The sequence below is a fragment of the Pseudophryne corroboree genome, chromosome 11 (assembly GCF_028390025.1).
Source record: "Pseudophryne corroboree isolate aPseCor3 chromosome 11, aPseCor3.hap2, whole genome shotgun sequence".
Taxonomy (NCBI): Eukaryota; Metazoa; Chordata; class Amphibia; order Anura; family Myobatrachidae; genus Pseudophryne; species Pseudophryne corroboree.
The window spans coordinates 24,820,048-24,825,415 of NC_086454.1; the positions used below are offsets into that span (position 1 = coordinate 24,820,048).

The following is a 5,368-nucleotide window of genomic DNA, read 5'->3' on the forward strand; positions in this document are numbered from 1 at the left end:
GCTCATAACGTGTGCTATAATGTGAATTTCAGGTCATACTTTGTGCTATAATGTGAATTTTGGCTCATACCGTGTGCTATAATGTGAATTTCAGATCATACCGTGTGCTATAATGTGAATTTCAGCTCATACCATGTGCTATAATGTGAATTTCGGCTCATACCGTGTGCTATAATGTGAATTTCGGCTCATACCGTGTGGCATAATGTGAATTTCAGCTCATACCGTGTGCCTAAATGTGAATTTCAGCTCATACCGTGTGCTATAATGTGAATTTCGGCTCATACCGTGTGGTATAATGTGAATTTCGGCTCATACCGTGTGGCATAATGTGAATTTCGGCTCATATCGTGTGCTATAATGTGAATTTCGGCTCATACCGTGTGCTATAATGCAAATTTCGGCTCATACTTTGTGCTATAATGTGAATTTCGGCTCATACGTGTGCTATAATGTGAATTTCGGCTCATACCGTGTGCTATAATGTGAATTTCGGCTCATACCGTGTGCTGTAATGTGAATTTCGGCTCATACCATGTGCTATAATGTGAATTTCGGCTCATACCGTGTGCTATAATGCGAATTTCGGCTCATACTTTGTGCTATAATGTGAATTTTGGCTCATACCGTGTGCTATAATGTGAATTTCAGCTCATACCATGTGCTGTAATGTGAATTTCGGCTCATACCGTGTGCTATAATGTGAATTTCGGCTCATACTTTGTGCTATAATGTGAATTTCGGCTCATACCGTGGGCTATAATGTGAATTTCAGCTCATACCGTGTGCTATAATGTGAATTTCGGCTCATACTGTGTGCTATAATGTGAATTTCGGCTCATACCGTGTGGTATGATGTGAATTTCGGCTCATACCGTGTGGCATAATGTGAATTTCGGCTCATACCGTGTGCTATAATGTGAATTTCAGCTCATACCGTGTGCTATAATGTGAATTTCAGCTCATATCGTGTGCTATAATGTGAATTTCGGCTCATACCGTGTGGTATAATGTGAATTTCGGCTCATACCGTGGGCTATAATGTGAATTTCAGCTCATACCGTGTGCTATAATGTGAATTTCGGCTCATACCGTGTGGTATAATGTGAATTTCGGCTCATACCGTGTGGCATAATGTGAATTTCGGCTCATACCGTTTGCTATAATGTGAATTTCGGCTCATACCGTGTGCTATAATGTGAATTTCGGCTCATACTGTGTGCTATACTGTGAATTTCGGCTCATACTGTGTGCTACAATGTGAAAGGGGCACCAGTACTAGATAATATAAGGGGTCCTACTATTGCATAATGTGTATAAGGGGTATATGGTGTGGTAACCTACACTGAAGGACATGCCCCCTTTTTTCCTGAGCGTGTGCATTCGGCACGCGCATAATTGCAACCTTCACTTTTCAATACCCCCATTTCAAAATTTCCACTTCGACCTCTATGTGTTACTGTATGGCAGTATGGTACTGCACCGTCTAGTACACATGATTTCTGCAAACATGGAGTGTGTACCCCACTGTCACTAGCCAGGCCCCTTACTTGCCAGTTACAGTCTGGGCATTCAGTAGCTACCAGTCCAGTTACTACCTACAAAAGGCTAGTTAGCTCCTCAATTTGGGGTCTATTCATGAAGCAGTGAAAAGAGTGGAGAAGTGAGCCAGTGGAGAAGTTGCCCATGGCAACCAATCAGTTGCTCTGTATAAATTTATAGTATGGAAAAAAAGGGAGTGGGTTTGGGGATACTGCACAGGACTGTGGGTCAATTTTAAACATAGATAATATTATGAGTCTCTGAAAAAACTGGATATATAGACTATAGTCTATTGTCTATCACCGCCTACCTGCCGTACAATGACTTTGTTGAGGTGGCACTAAGTGTGATTGTCAGTGGTGCTCCCAAGGTTATTAAACATAATCAAGTATGCAAATGGGAAGAGAAAAATAAGTAACCTTGGTTGGGAGCACTCTATTTCAGAGACGAAAGGATTGTAATTATTGTTGTATTAAAGCATACATTTTATTATATTATACTTAATAAAAAGAAGCTACAAGGACCGACCTTAATAATAGAAAAGTTTTTTTGATGCAGCCAAATTTAAGAACAAATTTTTTTTTTAACTTTAACTGAAGATATTAAAGAGATTATGGTTTGTCCTTTGCTCAAATGCATAATTTGCATGTTAGAAGCCATGCAATTAGTCCTCTTTCTGTGACACTGCCATGTATGACCTACAACACCTGATATTCCCAGGTGGTCATCCAACCTGGTACTGATCAGGCCCAACACTGTATTGCTTCCAAGATCGAACGAGATTGGGCATATACAGTGTGGTATGGTAGTAGGTGAAGTGGCACTAACCAGAGTCGAAATGCCACTAATGCAGAGGAGTAATGGCCCAAGTGGGGGGGAGGAGATAATAGTATATCTGTCCCCTTACAGATATTTCTCTGGAAACAAATGTATAGGCTTTTTATAGTATGCAAATTATAAATGTTATTCTAATGCTGATTGGTTGCCATGGACAACTTCTCCACTGGCTCACTTCTCCACTCTTTTCACTGCTTCATGAATAGACCCCCGATGAGGACTGTGGGCAGAGCCGGCCTTAGGCATAGGCAAACTAGGCAATTGCCTAGGGCATTTGGTATGCCTAGGGGCACAAGCAGCTTCTGCTGATTAAAATAATATGTGGCATGCCTATTTTCTGTGTGTGACTGCGGCTGTTTCTGCATACAAAATGAAACGTTACAGTGTATTCCTGGAAATCACTGTAACATAGCATTTCGTATACAGATACATCCACAGTCACACACAGAATATAGGCATGCCGCATATCCTTTTAAACAGCAGAAGCTGCTTGTCATCCTAGCCACATAGCAATGCAAATAAGATGCATTTTTTATCAAAAAGGGTGCCCGACGTTAGCAGAGCTGCCTGCTGAGCCATGCCAGGAAACTCCTGCTTCATGGCATATTGAGGCAAGATGTATGTGGACACATCTGTATCCAAGCAGAGGCAGAGGTCACAGTGTCAGCGGCCAGGTGAGTGCAGTGTATGGGAGGGTTGGTTGTGCAGTACACATATGTGTGATGTCATTATGTCTATAAGGCAGTGCCGTAACTAGGCATTTTAGCGCTGTGTGCAAGAAACGACAGTGGCGCCCCCCCCCCCCCCACGTAAGATAGGGGCAGTGCGCGCCGTAGGCGCGCAAAAATTTTTTAGGGGCATGGCTTCACGGGGAAGGGGCGTGGCCACAAAATAATAGCAATTCATACTACGGTGCACAGTAGTCTACATTATTCAAATTACGCTGCACAGTAGCGCCACTACACCAGGTAGAGCCCCTTTTATACATTACAGCAGACAGTGTCCCCCTTTTTACACATTGCGGCAGCCAGTCCCCCCTTTTACACATTGCGGCAGCCAGGACCCTTTCTTACACATTGCGGCAGCCAGGCCCCCTTTTTACACATTGTGGCAGATAGACCCTTTTTTTACACATTGCGGCAGCCAGTCCACCTTTTTACACATTGCGGCAGATAGACCCTTTTTACACATTGCGGCAGCCAGTCCCCCTTTTTACACATTACAGCAGCCAGTCTCCCTTTTAACACATTGCGGCAGCCGGTCCTTCTTTTTACACATTGCGGCAGACAGCGTCCCCGTTTTTACACATTACGGCAGACGGTGTCCCCCTTTATACACATTGCGGCAGCCAGTCCCCCTTTTTACACATTACGGCAGCCAGTCCCCCTTTTTACACATTGCGGCAGATAGACCCTTTTTACACATTGCGGCAGCCAGTCCCATTTTACACTTTGCGGCAGCCAGGACCCCATTTTACACATTGCGGCAGCCAGTCCCCATTTTTTACACATTGCGGCAGCCAGTCCCATTTTTTACACATTGCGGCAGCCAGTCCCATTTTACACATTGCGGCAGCCAGTCCCCCTTTTTTACACTTTGCGGCAGCCAGTCCCATTTTTTACACATTGCAGCAGCCAGTCCCATTTTACACATTGCGGCAGCCAGGACCCCATTTTACACATTGCTGCAGCCAGTCCCATTTTACACATTGCGGCAGCCAGTCCCATTTTTTACACATTGCGGCAGCCAGTCCCATTTTACACATTGCGGCAGCCATCCCCCTTTTTTACACATTGCGGCAGCCAGTCCCATTTTACACATTGCGGCAGCCATCCCCCTTTTTTACACATTGCTGCAGCCAGTCCCATTTTACACATTGCGGCAGCCAGTCCCATTTTTACACATTGCGGCAGCCAGTCCCATTTTACACATTGCGGCAGCCAGTCCCATTTTACACATTGCGGCAGCCATCCCCCTTTTTTACACATTGCGGCAGCCATCCCCCTTTTTTACACATTGCGGCAGCCAGTCCCATTTTTTACACATTGCGGCAGCCAGTCCCATTTTACACATTGCGGCAGCCAGTCCCATTTTACACATTGCGGCAGCCATCCTCCTTTTTTTACACATTGCGGCAGCCATCCCCCTTTTTTACACATTGCGGCAGCCAGTCCCATTTTTTACACATTGCGGCAGCCAGTCCCATTTTTTACACATTGCGGCAGCCAGTCCCATTTTACACATTGCGGCAGCCAGTCCCATTTTTTACACATTGCGGCAGGCGGTGTCCGAGAGAGAGACAGAGAGAGAGAGAGAGAGAGAGAGGGGGGGGGAAATATACTTACCTTCTCCCCGCTGAAAGGCTCCTCGTGCTGCTCCCTCGGTGCAGGCAGTGAGATGAGAAGGAGGAGGAGGGAGGGGGAGCAGGGAGCCGCAGCAGCGCTATGTTATTGGTAGTAAGCGCCGCTGCAGCATCCCCCTCTCCTTCTGTATTGGCTGCCGGGCAGCCAATACGGAAGGAGAGGGGGATGCTGCAGCGGCGCTTACTACCAATAACATAGCGCTGCTGCGGCTCCCTGCTCCCCCTCCCTCCTCCTCCTTCTCTGCTGCCCAGCGCTGTAGCTGTCCTCACAGCGCGGCGGCCGGCGCACGGCGCACACAGCAGAGGCATGTAATGAGTCAATTTGACTCATTACATGCCGCTGGCCGTGCGCCCCCAGGGCAACTGCGCTGTGTGCCAAGCCCCCTTGGCACACACGTAGTTACGGCTCTGCTATAAGGGCATTAATAATGTGCGGCTTAATATGTAAGGCGCATTATGTTTATAAGGACATTAGTAATGTGTGTCATATGTGTAAGGGGCATTACTGTGTGGTATTATGTGTATAAAGGCATTACTCGTGTGGCATTATGTGTATAAGGTGCTCTACTGTGTGGCGTAACATATACAGAAGAAAGGGTACTACAGTGTGGTCTAATGTGAATAAAG

At 46.0% G+C, this 5,368-nt stretch overlaps 1 pseudogene; it reads right to left on the reverse strand.

Annotated features, from left to right (window-relative positions):
- Positions 1-2,237: 2,237 nt before the first annotated feature.
- On the reverse strand, positions 2,238-2,356 carry LOC134971309 (5S ribosomal RNA; annotated as a pseudogene).
- Between the last annotated feature and the right edge of the window lie 3,012 nt (positions 2,357-5,368).